This window comes from Bubalus kerabau, chromosome 3 (assembly GCF_029407905.1).
Source record: "Bubalus kerabau isolate K-KA32 ecotype Philippines breed swamp buffalo chromosome 3, PCC_UOA_SB_1v2, whole genome shotgun sequence".
In the NCBI taxonomy this organism is placed as follows: domain Eukaryota; kingdom Metazoa; phylum Chordata; class Mammalia; order Artiodactyla; family Bovidae; genus Bubalus; species Bubalus kerabau.
Window position 1 is genome coordinate 50677430 of NC_073626.1, and position 17582 is coordinate 50695011.

A 17582-nucleotide genomic window follows, 5' to 3' on the forward strand; every position below is an offset into this window, starting at 1 on the left:
TTATTCACCCATGTAACCCATGAAAGTGAAAGTGAAGTTGCTCAGTCATGTCCGACTCTTTGCAACCCCATGGACTGCAGCCTACCAGGCTCCTCCCTCCATGGGATTCTCCAGGCAAGAGTACTGGAGTGGGTTGCTATTTCCTTCCCCAGGGCATCTTCCCGACCCAGGGATTGAACCCGGGTCTCCCGCTTTCCAGTCAGACGCTTTAACCTCTGAGCCACCAGGGAAGCCCCATGTAACCCACACCCATAAGCAAAAAATACATCCACTCCTTATAAAGTTTCCCTGTGTCCCCTGCCAGGCAATTTTCCCAACCCTAAAAGCAACAATATTTATATGTCTTTATAGATAAGTATGAATGAAAGCTAATGAAAGTGCTAGTTGCTCAGTCATGTATGACTCTTGCGGCCCCATGGACCCACCAGGTTCCTTTCTGTCCATGGAATTCTCCAGGCAAGAATACTGGAGTTGGTAGCCATTCCTTTCTCCAAGGGAGTATATATAATATTTATTGAGGTATTAGTTTTGCCTCTTTATGGAAATCATCTAAATGTGATGATTTAATATGTACATATAGAAACTGGGCTCACTCGGTAAAGAATCTGCCTGTAGTGCAGGAGACCAGGGTTTGATCCCTGGGTTGGGAAGATGCCCTGGAGAAGGAAGTGGCAACCCATTCCAGTATGATTGCCTGGAAAATCTCATGGACAGAGGAGCCTGGTGGGCTGCAGTCCATGGGGTAGCAAAGAGTTGGGCACGACTGAGTGACTAACACTATAGAAACTGGGTTTTATTATCAAGACACTCATGATATTAATCATGTTTCATTTTTCATAATTAATCAATTTTTGCTGCTGAGTATTATTCAATTGTATCACAGTTTATCTCTATAAACAAATTTATTCACTTATTAATGAACCTTTGGTTTCTTTCTAGTTATTATGGGTAAGGCAACCATGACTATGCCTATACAGGTCTTTTTGTGGATAAGTTCAGTTCAGTTCAGTTGCTCAGTTGTGTCCAACTCTTTGTGACACCATGGACTGCAGCATGCAAGGCCTCCCTGTCCATCACCAACTCCCGGAGTTTACCTAAACTCATATCCATCGAGTCAGTGAGGCCATCCAACCATGTCATCCCCTTCTCCTCCCTCTTTCAATCTTTCCAAGCACCAGGGTTTTTTCAAATGAGTCAATTTTTTTTTGCATCAGGTAGCCAAAGTATATGTTTTCATTTATTTAAATATCCACAAACAGTGTTACTCATCCCAGGGGAGTATCTGGCTATCTTTCTTTCTCCTCATAATCTTTTTTGCCACCATCTCTTGAATAACTTCTGTTCATTCTGCTTCTAAACTTTTTCTCCACTATGGAATAGTCCTTCTGAGTGTGTCTTTGCTACCTTGAATTGATTGAAGACAATATCATTATTATTTATTTGGCAATGCCATTCTTTAACCTCCACACAGCAACCAGCACAGTGCTAGACATCATCAGAGGTGAAATGTACATAAAATTTTTAAATCATAGACTATTTGAGATAAAGGAGACATTATCTTGTCAATGATTTGCTTTACAGCTACTGTAAAGTATTCAGATTTTATCTGTACAATGCCAAGGCCATGCTCAAGTTTCATGGTGACTGAGTTCATGTGAAAAAGCAGATCTTCTAACTTGTGATATGGAACCTTGTATACTATACCAAGACACGTCTCTTAATAGATTGACAAGTAAGTTTTTTTTTTCTTTTAACTCTAACAGTTTTGAGAGTTAAAAAATTGAGGACATTCTGATTAGAGAGTCCCTAAATGAGAACATGTATATCCTCAGGGATGCTGGCCATCATGTGGCATTCATTGTGTATTCCTAACTTGGTACTCATAACTGCTCCCCTGTTCTGGGAAGGCAATCTCAAGCTTGATTATTTTTCCTGGTTAAACAACCTGTAAGTTTTATTTAGAGAGTCACTAAGAAAATAAGGGATTGCTTTGGAGTTCTCAGAAACTACATTATTTTAATTAATATACAAACACTATATTTAAGGGGCTCTTCATTTATTATTTTACTGTATGTATTATTGTATCTTCATTACAATAGGGCCCTGAGCAAAAAAGAAAGAAAGAAAGCCCAACTCACTCCTTGGTGATTGTAGTAATTTCTAGATTAGCTCATAATGTGAGGCACATCTTGCAACATAAGGGTCTTTACAAATTTTACAAGTACCTGGAAAATTTGGACAAATAAGGGATGGACCAAATCTTTATGTATTTCAGATTTTTTTTTTTCTTTTTTCCACTTAGGCAGTTCTTTTGTTTTTAATACTATTCATCTTCAAAGAAGGCATGAATAAGGTTTTACAACATTGTGGTGGTTTTTGCCATACATCAACATGAATCAGCAATGGGTGTACATGTGTCCCACCATCCTGAACCCCCTTCTCACCTCCTTCCCCATTCCATCCCTCTGGGTTGTCCCAGAGCACTAGCTTTGAATGCCCTGCTTCATGCATTGAACTTGCACTGGTCATCTATTTTGCATATGGTAATATACATGTTTCAATGCTATTCTCTCATATCGTCCCACCCTCACCTTCTCCCACATAGTACAAAAGTCTGTTCTTTACATTTGTGTTTCTTTTGCTGTCTTGCATATAGGGTTGTTGTTACCATCTTTCTAAAGTCCATACATATGCATTAATATACTGTATTGGTGTTTCTCTTTCTGACTTACTTGACTCTGTATAATAGGCTCCAATTTCATTCACCTCATTAGAACTGACTCAGATGTGTTCTTTTTTTTACAGCTGAGTAATATTCCATTGTGTATATATACCAGAAATTCTTTATCCATTGGTAGGCTGATGGACATCTAGGTTGTTTACATGTCCTAGCTATTGTAAACAGTGCTGCAATGAACATTGGAGTATATGTGTCTCTTTCAATTCTGGTTTCCTTGGTGTGTATGGTCAGTAGTGGGATTGCTGGGTCTCATGGCAGTTCTATCTCCAGGTTTGTAAGGAATCTCCACACCTTTCTCCATAGTGGCTGTACTAGTTTCCATTTCTACCAGAAGTGTAGGAGAGTTCCCTTTTCACCACACCCTCTCCAACATTTATTGTTTGTAGACTTTTTGGTGGCAGCCATTCTGACTGGTGTGAGATGGTACTCATTGTGGTTCCACATCACAAGTTAGAAGATCTGCTTTTTCACATGAACTCAGTCACCATGAAATTTGAGCATGGCCTTGGCATTGTACAGATAAAATCTGAATACGTTATAGTATCTGTAAAGCAAATCATTGACAAGATAATGTCTCCTTTATCTCAAATAGTCTATGATTTAAAAATTTTATGTACATTTCACCTCTGATGATGTCTAGCACTGTGCTGGTTGCTTTGTGGAGGTTAAAGAATGGCATTACCAAATAAATAATAATTTGCATTTCTCTGATAATGAGTGATGTTGATCATCTTTTCATGCATTTGTTAGCCATCTGTATGTCTTTTCTGGAGAAATGTTTTTTTTTTTTTATTTCTTTGGCCTATTTTTTAAATTCGGTTGTTCATATTTCTGCTATTGAGCTGCATGAGCTGGTTGTATATTTTGGAGGTGAATTCTTTGTCAGTTGTTTCATTTATCATTTAAATTTAATTAGGTCCAATTTTTTTATTTTTGCTTTTATTTCCATTACCCTGGCAGGTGGGTCATAGAAGATCTTGCCACGATTTATGTCAGAGAGTGTTCTGCCTATGCTTTCCAGTAAGAGTTTTATAGTTTCTGGTCTTATATTTAGGTCTTTAATCAATTTTGAGTTTATTCTTGTGTAGGTGTTAGAAAGTGTTCTAGTTTCTTTTTACAGATGGTTGACCAGTTTTCCCAGCACCAATTGTTAAAGAGATTGTCTTTTCTTCATTGTATATTCTTGCCTCGTTTGTCAAAGATAAGGTGTCTATAGGTGCGTGGATTTATCTCTGGGCTTTCTATTTTGTTTCATTGTTCTATATTTCTGTCTTTGTGCCCATATCATACTGTCTTGATCATTGTAGCTTTGTAGTATAGTCTGAAGTCAGGCAGGTTGAGTCCTCCAATTTCATTCTTCTTTCTCAAGATAGTTTTGGCTATTCAAGGTTTTTTGTGTTTCCATACAAATTGTGAAATCATTTGTTCTAGTTTTGTGAAAAATGCCTTTGGTAGTGTAGCTTGATAGGGATTACATTGAATTTATAAATTGCTTTTGGTAGTATACTCATTTTCACTATATTGATTCTTCCAATCCACGAACATGGTGCATTTCTCCACCTATTTGTGTCATTATTTCAGAGTCTTAAGGGACCAGATCTGCATATATTGCTGCTCGCACCTTTTCTAAGTGCAATTCATACATTTTCACTTATGATAAATGATGTATAAATTATTGACAAGATTTTTTTTTTTTAAATGCATTTAAAGTTGAGAGAGTGTCTCTATATATCTGTGAATTTTCTTCCTTAAAATATATTTATTATGATTAATTACAGGCATGTCAGAAATTTGACAATGATGATCAAAAGCTTAGAATATGTTTAATGTAGTTTATTGGTACTTTTTCCCTTGAAAATCTATTTATTACTATCTTGACTTATCTGTTCCATAAATCTTGGAGAAAATACCTTTGTAAACATATTTTTCATAATGAGTTGAGTGTTTTAAGACACATTTTGAAGTTTGGTAGAATATCTCATAGCACTTAGGCTCAGGTTATAACTCTATTTTTCATAATTTATGGGCTGGGACCTGGCTGCTCTTAAACACTGACAACTGTTTCATTGTTCTGAATCTCAATACCACTGATGCAGTCAACATGGAATCTTGCTGTGTAGTTATCAATTCACATAACTGCTGATCCCCTGAAACAATGCAAAGGTGTTACGGACTACTCTGTCGGAAACATATTTCTACCTTGAAATTTTATTGCAGTTCTTTCTAGGAGATTCTGAAAGGCAGAAAATGGTTTCTCTTTGGATTCCAAATTTGTTTTTCATAATATCTGGTAGCAATAAATAATTTATATGATTTAATACCCAGTTACCATCCATACCATGATATTCCAGAGGAATTATAGATGATCTTGCTCATACTGTAAATAGGAATTTATTATTTTATATCCTACAAAGGATTATGTTTTTCTACATGATGTAATATATTATTAAAAATCATGATATGCTGGGTTCATCACAAAACATTTAGATTTCAGGGGCTCAGGATGGATAGGGGTAGTATATTTCTAGTGTTTTGCAACTAATTACTAATGTGGATGTTTATTGATCTGTAGATGTAAAATAATTACACTTGCAACCTATGAGAAGTATTTTCCAGGATATCTGAAAAAAAAAATACTTTGTTTAAAAATTTCAGTGTCATATACATGTGTACTAAAAATTCTTTATAATAAAAGTCATTCAAAAACTACATATATTTTTTTTTAAATTTTTATTGAAGTGAAACACAGATAAAGTGTACAAACCTTAAATGTGAAAGTCAATGAACTTTTACATGTATATAGTACATCTATTAGAGAAGGCAATGGCACCCCACTCCAGTACTCTTGTCTGGAAAATCCCATGGATGGAGGAGCCTGGAAGGCTGCAGGCCATGGGGTCGCTGAGGGTCAGACACGACTGAGCGACTTCACTTTTACTTTTCACTTTTATGCATTGGAGAAGGAAATGGCAACCCACTCCAGTGTCCTTGCCTGGAGAATTGCAGGGACAGGGGAGCCTGGTGGGCTGCTGTCTGTGGGGTTGCACAGAGTTGGACATGACTGAAGTGACTTAGCAGTAGCGGTACATCTATATGGCATCTAAAGTACACTTAATAGAATACTAAATTTTTAGCACCTAGTTATATAACAAAAGAATCTATCTCTTCTTTTGTGAGCAGGAGAAGTGGGTTTAGTGTAACAAATCTCTTGCTTTTAGGTGGCATAGAAGCCAGGGGTGACAGCTGTTTCATGTGTCAACTTGGTAAGGCTACAGCACCCAGTTACACACCCAACACTAATCCAAGTACTGCAGACATGACCAACATCTACAATCAGTTAACTTTAAATAAAGGAGATTAATCTTAGTAATCTAGTGGGCCTCATCAAGGCATGTTGTTATGCCATGAGAGAAGAACTGAAGTTTCTCTGAAGAAGAAATGTGGCCTATGATCTGAAGTGCCTGGGAACAAAATCAAGAATTTTACAGGAGACACATTTCAATCAAATATAAATGGTAGTGCCTTACCACCATAGTGACTTTATTTCAGATGTGTCTGATGCAGTGGTGAGGTCTTGGTTGACCATGAGTCCCCTTGATTTACTCCACTCTGAACTGACACAGTTCAGTTCAGTTCAGCCAGTCAGCCATGTCCAACTATGGGAACCTGTAGGACTGCAGCACGCCAGGTTTCCCTGTCCATCACCAAATCCTGGAGCATGCTCAGACTCATGTCCATTGAGTCAGTGATGCCATCCAATCATCTCATCCTCTGTCATATTCTTCTCCTCCTGCCTTCAATCTTTCCCAGCATCAGGATCTTTTCAAATGAGTCAGTTCTTTGCATCAGGTGGCCAAAGTACTGAAGTTTCAGCTTCAGCATCAGTCCTTCCAATGAATATTCAAGACTGATCTCCTTTAGGGTGAACTGGTTGGATCTCCTTGCAGTCCAAGGGATGCTCAAGAGTCTTCTTCAACACCACAGTTCAAAAGCATCAGTTCTTCAGTTCTCAGTTTTCTTTATAGTTCAACTCTCACATCCATACATGACTACTGGAAAAACAATAGCTTTGACTAGACAGACCTTTATTGGTTAAGTAATGTCTCTGCTTTTTAATATGCTCTCTAGGTTGGTCATAGCTTTTCTTCCAAGGAGCAAGCATCTTTTAATTTCATGGCTGCAGTCACCATCTACAGTGATTTTGGAGCCAAAGAAAATGAAGTCTCTCACTGTTTCCATTGTTTCACCATCTATTTGCTGTGAGGTGATGGGACTGGATGTCATGATCTTAGTTTTCTGAATGTTGAACTTTAAGCCAATTTTTTCACTCTCTTTCACTTTCATCAAGAAGCTCTTTAGTCTTTCTTCACTTTCTGCCATAAAGGTGGTGTCATCTGTGTATCTGAGGTAATTGATAGTTCTCCCAGAAATCTTGATTCCAACTTGTGCTTCATTCAGCCCAGCATTTTGCATGATGTACTCTGCATGTAAGTTAAATAAGCAGGGTGACAATACACAACCTTGACATACTCCTTTCCTAATTTGGAACCATTCTGTTGTTCCATGTCCAGTTCTAACTGTTGTATCTTGACCTGCATACAGATTTTTCAGAATGTGGGTAAGGTGGTCTGGTATTTCCATTTCTTGAAGAATTTTTCACAGTTTGTTGTGATCCACACAGTCAAAGGCTTTGGTGTAGTCAATAAAGCACAAGTAGATGTTTTTCTGGAAATCTCATGCTTTTTCAATGATCCAATGGATGTTGGTGATTTGATCTCTGGTTCCTCTTCCTTTTCTAAATCCATCTTGTACATCTGTAAGTTCACGGTTCATGTATTGTTGAAGCCTGGCTTGGATAATTTTGAGCATTACTTTACTAATTATGCAGTACTATGAGCATTCTTTAGAATTGCCTTTCTTTGGGATTGGAATGAAAACTGACCTTTTCCAGTCATGTGGGCACTGCTGACTTTTCCAAATTTGCTAACATATTAAATGCAGCACTTTCAGAGCATCATCTTTCAGGATTTGAAATAGCTCAGCTGGAGTTCCATTACCTCCACTAGCTTTGTTCATAGTGATGCTTCCTAAGGCGCACTTGACTTCACATTCCAGGATGTCTGGCTCTAGGTGAGTGATCACACCACAGAGAATCTTTGACACAGAGAATCTTAAGCCACATTGTCCTCTCTGTGCACTCCTCCTGGGCATTTATCCATCATAGAGATGCAGTTGTCAACATAGGTGGATGATTTCCAAGTTTAGTTTCTCAGCTTAAATCCCTTTTCTGAAATGTGGATACACAAACTTCAGTCACTATCTGACATTTTGGCTTTACTGTCTCCAAGTGGCATGAAAAGTTATCACACTCAACATTTCACACTAGCTGTAGGTCCTTCATGGTCCAGGAGGATTCAGACTTCAGAGAAAATGTTGTGCAGAAACAGTTGAGCCAGTAGAGTTAACAACAACCAACTTCAACCATCTAGGTTTTATTTTTTAATATAAATTTATTTATTTTAATTGGAAGCTGATTACTTTACAATTAACCTTTCACTCTAAAAAACAGCTTTGTCATCTTGGTCATAGATAATGCAGTGTTTTTATTTTCAAATCCCGGGATATGCTCTCAAAGCCACAAAGAATTTAATTTTGTGTATCAGTATGTACCATAAGGGGGAGAAAAGAGATCTGAATAAAGAATCTTTTCAAACATTTTACTTAATTCTCATAAAAGTTCCTGAAACTGGTACTATTACTCCTGTTTTACAGATAGGACAATGCATGAATGGAGAGAGAGTATTTTCTCCAGAATATACAAGATAGCAGTGTGGTTAAGATTTAAATATAAATGTATCTGACTCAAAAGACCATGAACTTTCAACTCCGGAAATCCAGGAATTGGCACTCCCTTTGCAAAGCCATGCTTTACCACTGATGAATTAAAGAATGGCTTAACCAATTGCAGTTTTGGAAAAAAATGTATCCAGTGCTCACTTTACATATTCCTAGAGATTGTAATGTTATCTTCTCATGTGACATAAAATGGCATTGAGATGTGGATTTATTTTAGCAAAAAAGTATTGTACTTGAATGTACAATACTCTCACACTTTCTTTTTTTTTTTATGGTGGAAAATTTTGTTTTTATATTTTCCCTTTTCATTTGAAATAATTGCAGACCTCCTTCTCACTGACCTTGTGGCTCAGCTGGTAAAGAATCCACCTGCAATACAGGAGACATGGGTTCGATCCCTGGGTTGGGAAGATACCATGGAGAAGGGAAAGGCTACCCACTCCAGTATTCTGACCTGGACTATACAGTCCATGGAGTTGCAAAGAGTTGGATACGACTGAGCAACTTTCACTTTCTCACTGACTCCCCCCAACCCATCAATTACATAAATAGTAGATAGATACATAGACTTCATCCACCTTCCCCAGATACTATTATCTTATAAGCCATTGTACAGACATCAAAACTACAATGCTATCAGCTCTTTTGAGATGCACTGGTCAAACTTTTTCTGTTGTCTCACTATTGTCTTTTTTTCAGTTCCAGAGTCCAATTTGGCATCCAGCCCAGGATCACACTCTTCCTTAGTATCTTCTGGTTTGTGGCCATTCCTGTTTGTGGTCATTTCTCTCACAATCTTAACACTTTTGAAGAACACTGACCAGTTATTTTGTAGTTCCTCAAAATGAGTGTGTTTGATGTTTCCTCATGAATGAATTTAAGCTATACATCTTTGACAAAAATACCACAGGGAAGTTGTGTCTGTCTCAGTTCATCCTCCATCCTATGAGGAGGAATGTGATACTGATAGGTTTCATTGCTGCTGCTGTTAACTTTGGTCATTTGGGTGAGGTGCTCTCTGTAAGCATTCTTCACTAAAAAGTTATTGTTTCCCCCTTTGCAGTTAATAAACATCTTGTCAGGAAATGCTTAACGATTATATAAATATCATGCTTCTCATCATACTTTCAAATCCCTTGATAATTCTTGCCTGTGATGATCATTACTATGTTTGTCAAATGGTAATTTTCTATTTCTGTCATACCATACACATTTATTCATTGGAATTCTACTGTAAGAAAAAGTTTCCCTCATCATTTTTAATTAAAAAAAAGTTAATTTAGAAGATAATTGCTTAACAATATTGTGACTTTTGCCATTCATCAACTGAATCGGCCATAGGTATACATATATCCCCTCCTTCTTGAGCCACACTCCCACCTCCTTCATCCCATTCCTCTAGGTTGTCACAGAGCACTGGCTTTGGATTCCCTGCATCATATATCAAACTCCCACTGTCTATTTTATATATAGTAATGTATATGTTTCAGTGCTATTATCTCAAAGCATCCCATCCTTCCCTTCTCTCACTGTGTCCAAAAGTCCATTCTTTATTTCACTGCCTGCCTCCTTTGCTGACCAACAAATAGGATCCTCAGTACTATCTTTCTGTATTCTGTATATATACATTAATATTTGAAATGTATCTTTCACTATCTGACTTACTTCACTCTGTATATGCAGGTCAGGAAGCAACAGTTAGAACTGGACATGGAACAACAGACTGGTTCCAAATAGGGAAAGGAGTACGTCAAGGCTGTATATTGTCACCCTACTTATTTAACTTATATGCAGAGCACATCATGAGAAACTCTGGGCTGGAAGAAGCTCAAGCTGGAATCAAGATTGCCAGGAGAAATATCAATAACCTCAGATATGCAGATGACACCACCCTTATGGCAGAAAGTGAAGAGGAACTCAAAAGCCTCTTGATGAAGTGAAAGAGGAGAGTGAAAAAGTTGGCTTAAAGTTCAACATTCAGAAAATGAAGATCATGGCATCTAGTCAATCACTTTATGGGAAATAGATGGGGAAACAGTGGAAATGATGTCAGCCTTTAATTTTTGGGCTCCAAAATCACTGCAGATGGTGACTGCAGCCATGAAATTAAAAGATGCTTACTCCTTGGAAGAAAAGTTATGATAGCATCCTAGATGCTATATCATGCTATATCATGCTATATCAATATCCTAGATAGCATATTGAAAAGCAGAGACATTGCTTTGTCAACAAAGGTCCATCTAGTCAAGGCTATGGTTTTTCCAGTGGTCATGTATGGGTGTGAGAGTTAGACTGTGAAGAAAGCTGAGCGCCAAAGAATTGATGCTTTTGAACTGTGGTGTTGGAGAAGACTCTTGAGAGTCCCTTGGACTGCAAGGAGATCCAACCAGTCCATTCTGAGGATCATCCCTGGGATTTCTTTGGAAGGAATGATGCTAAAGCTGAAACTCCAGTACTTTGGCCACCTCATGCGAAGAGTTGACTCATTGGAAAAGACTCTGATGCTGGGAGGGATTGGGGGCAGGAGGAGAAGGGGATGACAGAGGATGAGATGGCTGGATGGCATCATTGACTCGATGGCCATGAGTCTGAGTGAACTCTGGGAGTTGGTGATGGACAGGGAGGCCTGGCGTGCTGTGATTCATATGGTGGCAAAGAGTTGGACACGACTGAGTGACTGAAATGAGCTGAACTGAACTAAATAGGCTCTAGCTTCATCTACTTCATTAGAGCTGACAAAAATTCATTCATTTTTATAGCTAAGTATTCCATTGTGTATGTATACCACAACTTCCAACTTCCTTATCCATTCATCTGGTGTTGGATATCTAGCTTGCTTTCATGTCCTAGCTATCTATTGTAAATATTGCTACAATGAACTTTGGGGTACATGTGTCTTTTTCAATTATGATTTCCTCATGATATATACCTAATAGCAGAATTGCTTGTCATGTGGCAGTTTTATTCCTTTTTTTTTTTTTTTTAAGGAATCTCAACACTGTTCTCCACAGTGGCTTTAGAAGAGTTCCCTTTTCTCCTCATCCTCTCCAGAATTTATTGTTTGTAGACCTTTTGATGATGATCATTCTGGCTGGTGTAATATGATACATCATTTCAGTTTTGATTTGCATTTCTCTAATGCTAAATCTGAAACTCCAGTACTTTGGCCACCTCATGTGAAGAGTTGACTCATTGGAAAAGACTCTGATGCTGGGAGGGATTGGGGGCAGGAGGAGAAGGGGACGACAGAGGATGAGATGGTTGGATGGCATCACTGACTCGATGGACGTGAGTCTGAGTGAACTCCCGGAGTTGGTGATGGACAGGGAGGCCTGGCGTGCTGTGATTCATGGGATCACAAAGAGTCAGACACGACTGAGTGATTGAACTGAACTGAATGATGAGCAATATTGAGCAACTTTTCATGCATTTATTAGCCATCTGTACATCTTCTTTGGAGAAATGTCTGTTTAGGTCATCTGCCCACTTTTTGATTGGATTATTTGTTTTTCTGGTATTGAGCTGCATGAGTTGCTTTTATACTTTGAAAATATATTCTTTGTCAGCTGTTTCATTTGCTATTATTTTCCTTCATTTTGAGGGCTGTTTTTTCACCTTCCTTAGAGTTTCCTTCATTATGCAAAAGCTTTTAAGTTTAATTAGGTCCTTTTTTTTTTTTTTAATTTCCAGTATTCTACAAGATAAGTAATAGAGGATCTTGCTGTGATTTATGTCAGAGAGTGTTCTGCCTGTTTTCCTTTAAGAATTTTATAGTTTATTTTAGAACAATAAAATTCTGTAAGAATTTTATAATTTCTTTTAGAACAATAAAATTCTGTAAAAATTTTATAGTTTTAGGTCTTTAATCCATTTTAAGTTTATCTTTGTGTATGGTGTTAGGAAGTGTTCTACTTTCATTCTTTCACATGTAGCTGCCCAGTTTTCCCAGCACCATTTATTGAAGAGGCTGTCTTTGTCCCATTGTATATTCTTGCCTCTTTTGTAAAATATAAGGTACCCATAGATGCATGGCTTTATTTTTGGGCTTTCTATCCTGTTCTATTTGTCTATATTTCTGGTTTTGTGCCAGTATCATACTATGTTGATGACTGTAGATTTGTAATATAATCTGAATACAGGAAGGTTGATTCCTCTAGCTCCATTCTTCCATCTCAAGACTGCTTTGGCTATTCAGGATCTTTTGTGTTTCCATATGAATTGTGAATTTTTTTTTGTTTTACTTCTGTGAAAAATGCCATTGGTGGTTTGATAGGGATCCATCCTAAAGGAAATCAGTTGTTAATATTCATTGGAAGGACTGATGCTGAAGCAGAAACTCTAATACTTGGCCACCTGATGCAAAGAGCTGACTCATTTGAAAAGACCCTGATGCTGGGAAAGATTGAGGGCAGGAGGAGAAAGGATGACAGAGGATGAGATGGTTGGATGGCATTAATGAACATGGATTTGGGTAGACTCCAGGAGTTGGTAATGGACATGGAGGCCTGGCGTGCTGCGGTTCATGGGGTCGCAAAGATTCAGACACGACTGAGCGACTGAACTGAACATTGAAATGTAGATTGCATTTGGTAGTATAATCATTTTCACAATATTGATTCTTCCTACACAGGAACATGGAATATCTTTTCATCTGTTTATGTCATCTTTGATTTCTTTCATCAATGTCTTATATTTTTCTGTATACAGTTCTTTTGGCTTGTAAGGTAAGTTTATTCCTAGATATTTTATTCTTTCTGTTGTAATGGTGAATGGGATTGATTTCTTAATTTCTCTTTCTGATTTTTCATTGTTGTTATACAGGAATGCAAGTGCTTTCTGTGTATTGATTTTGTATCCTGAGACTTTGGTGAATTCACTGATTAGCTCTTGTAATTTTACTTCTTCTTTTCCAATCTGGGTTCCTTTTATTTCTTTTTCTTCTCTGATTACTGTAGCCAGGACTTCTGAAACTACGCTGACTAATAGTGGTGAAAATGGACACCCTTGTCTTGTTCCTGATCTTAGGGGAAACGCTTTCAGTTTTTCACCATTGAGAATAATGTTTGCTGTGAGATTATCATATATGACCTTTACTTTGTTTATGTAGGTTCCTTCTATGTGCATTTTTGAAGGGTTTTAATCATAAATGAGTGCTGGATTTTGTCAAAGGCTTTTTCTGCATCTATTGATATTATCATATAGTTTTTATCTTTCAATTTGCTAATGTGCTGTGTTGATTGATTTGCATATATTGAAGAATCCTTGCATCCCTGGAATACACCCAACTTCAACATGTTGCATGAGCTTCTTTAATGTATTGTTTAATTCTGTTTACTAAAATGTTGTTGAGGATGTTTGCATCTATGTTCATCAGTTATATTGGCCTGTGGTTTTCTTTTTTGTGTGTTGTCTTTTTTTGGTTTTGGTATCAGGGTGATGGTGGCCTCATAGAATGAGTTTGAAAGTATGCCTTCCTCTGCAATTTTTTGAAAGAGTTTAAAAGGATAGGCATTAGCTCTTCTTTAGTTGTTTGACAGAATTCACCTGTGAAGCCATCTGGTCCTGGGCTTTAGTTTTGGGGGAGATTTTTGATCACAACTTAGATTTCAGTGCTTGTACTTGGGTTGTTCATAATTTCTATTTCTTCCTGGTTCAGTCTTGGAAGATTGAACTTTTCTTAGAATCTGTCCTTTTTTTTTTTCAGGTTATCTATTTTATTGCCATAGAATTGTTCATGATAGTCTCTTATAATCCTTTGTATTTCTGCATTGTCTCTTGTAACCTCTCCTTTTTCATTCTTAATTTTGTTGATTTGATTTTTCTCTCTTTTTTCTTGATGAGTTTGGCTAAATGTTTGTTGATTTTATTTATCTTCTCAAATAAACACCTTTTAGTTTTATTAATCTTTACTATTGTTTCTTTCATTTCTTTTTTAGTTAATTCTGCTCAGATCTTTATGATTTCTTTCCTTCTGCTAATTTTGGGAGTTTTTTGTTCTTTTTCAGTTGTTTTAGACATAAATTTAGGTTGTCTACTTGATGTTTTTCTTGTTTCTTGAGGTAGGATTTTATTGCTATAAACTTCCCTCTTAGAACTGCTTTTGCTACATCCCACAGGTAGGTTTTGAGTTGTTGTGTTATTGTCATTTGTTTTGAGGAATTTTTTTATTTCTCTTTTGATTTCTTCAGTAACCTGTTAGTTATTTAGAAATGTTTTGTTTAATCTACATTTGTTTGTACTTTTTGCAGTTTTTTTTTTTCTTGTAATTGATGTCTAGTTTCATAGCATTGTGATCAGAAAAGATGCTTAATAGGATTTCAATCTTCTTAAATTTACTGAAGTTTGATTTGTGACTCAGGATGTCATCTATCCTGGAGAATATTGCATGTGCACTTGAGAAGAAGGTGTATTCTTCTGCATTTTGATGAAATGTCATGAAGATATCAATGAGATCCATCTCATCTGACGTATCATTTAAGATATGTTTCTTTATGAATTTTCTGCATTAATGATGTGTCCATTGGTATAAATGGAGTGTTAAAATATTTTACTATTATTGTGTTACTGTCCATTTCTCCTTCATATCTGTTAGTGTTCGTCTTATGTATTGAGGTGCTACTATGTTGTGTGCACAGATATTTGCAATTGTTATGTTTTCCTCTTGGATTGATCCCTTGATCATTATATAGTGTCCTTTCTTACCTCTGATAATATTATTTATTTTAACGTCTACATTGTCTAAGATAAGGTTTGCTACCTCAGCTTTCTTTTGGTTCCATTTGCATGGAATATATTTTTCCATCCTTTCACTTTCATTTTATATGTGTGTTTAGGTCTGAAGTGGATTTCTTGTAGACAACATATATATGGGTCTTGATTTGTATCCATTCAGCAAGTCTGTGTGTTTTGGTTGTAGCATTTAACCATTTACATTTAAAGTAACTATGGATATATATGTTCCTATTGCTATTTTCTTAATTGTTTGGGGTTTGTTTTTGTAGATCTTTTTCTTCTTTTGTATTTCCTGACTGTATAAGTCCTTAACATTCATTGTAAAGCTGGTTTTATGGTACTGAATTTGCATAATTTTTGCTTGTCTGAAAGCTTTTGATGTTGCCATTAATTTTGAATGAGATCCTTGCCAGGTAGAGTAATCTTGGTTGTAGATTTTTTTTTCCCTTTCTCTACTTTAAATATATTCTGCCATTCCCTTCTGAACTTCAGCGTTTCTACTGAAAGAGCAGCTATTAAACGTTTGGGGTTTCCCTTGTATGTTATTTGTTGTTTTTCCCTTCCTGCTCTTAATATTCTTTCTGTTTAATCTTTGTTAGTTTGATTACTATGTGTCTTGGTGTGTTTCTCTTTGTGCTTAGCTTGTATAGATTCTTTGCATCTCTTGGACTTGATTGATTATTTCCTTTTCCATGTTGGGAAAATTTTCAACTATAATCTCTTGATAAATGTTCTCATAACCTTTTTCTCTTCTCCTTCTGGGACCCCTATAATTCGAATGTTGGTGCATTTGATATTGTACCAGAGGTCTCTGAGACTATCCTCATTTCTTTTCATTCTTTTTACTTTATTGTGCTCTTAAGCATTTATTTCTACCTTTTTATCTTCCAGCTCACTGATCCATTCTTCTGCTTCAGATATTCTGCTATTGATTCCTTCTAGAGTATTTTTAAATACAGTAATTTGTTTGTCTCTGTACGCTTATTCTTAAATTCTTCTAGGTCTTTGTTAGTTGATTCTTGCATTTTCCCTATTTTCATTTCATGATTTTGATCATCTTTATTTTTCTGGGCTCCAAAATCACTGCAGATGGTGATTGCAGCCATGAAATTAAAAGATGCTTACTCCTCGGAAGGAAAGTTATGACCAACCTAGACAGCATATTTAAACTCACATTCATTACTTTGTCAACAAAGGTCTGTCTAGTCAAGGCTATGTTTTTCCAGTGGTCATGTATGAATGTGAGAGTTGGACAATGAGGAAAGCTGAGTGCCAAAGAATTGATGCTTTTGAACTGTGGTTTTGGAAAAGATTCTTGAGAGTCCCTTGGACTACAAGGAGATCCAACCAGTCCATCCTAAAGGAGATCAGTCCTGGGTGTTCACTGGTGGGACTGATGTTGAAGCTGAAACTCCAATACTTTGGCCAACTGATGCAAAGAGCTGACTCATTTGAAAAGACCGTGATGCTGGGAAAGACTGAAGGCAGGAGGAGAAGGGGACAACAGAGGATGAGATGGTTGGATGGCATCACCGACTCAATGGACATTGGTTTGGGTGAACTCTGGGATTTGGTGATGGACAGGGAGGTCTGGCGTTCTGCAATTCATGGAGTCGCAAAGAGTCGGACACGACTGACCAACTGAATTGAACTGATCATCTTTACTATCATTATTATGAATTCTGTTTCAAGTAGTTTGCCTATTTCCTCTTCATTTATTTCTGTGTTTCTAGTTTGTTCCTTCATTTATGCAGTATTTCTCTGCCTTTTCTTTTCTTTTTTTTTAAATACTGTGCTTGAGGTCTCCTTTTCTGAGGGTTCAAGGTTGAATTCTTTCTTCCTTTTGGTTTCTTCCTTCCTAACTTTGGTCCAGTAGTTTCTGTGAGCTTCATATAGGGTGATATTTGTGCTGAGTTTTTTATTTCCCCTCTGATGGACAGGGCTGAGTGAGGTGCTAATCCTGTCTGCTGATGATTGAATTGGTATTTTTGTCTTGTTTGTTGTTTGGATGAGGAGTCCTGCACAGGATGCTACTGGTGGTTGGGTGATGCCAGGTCATGCATTCATGTGGTTTCCTTGGTAGGAGTTCTCACTATTTGATACTCCCTAGGGTTAGGAGATCTCTGGTAGTCTACAGTCTTGGAATCAATGCTCCCACTCCAAAGGCTCAAGGCTTGATCTCTGAAAGAAGGTCCTGGAGTGATATGCACTATGTGGCAGAAGGCAGTCAGGATGTGGTGACAGACTCCTCTCC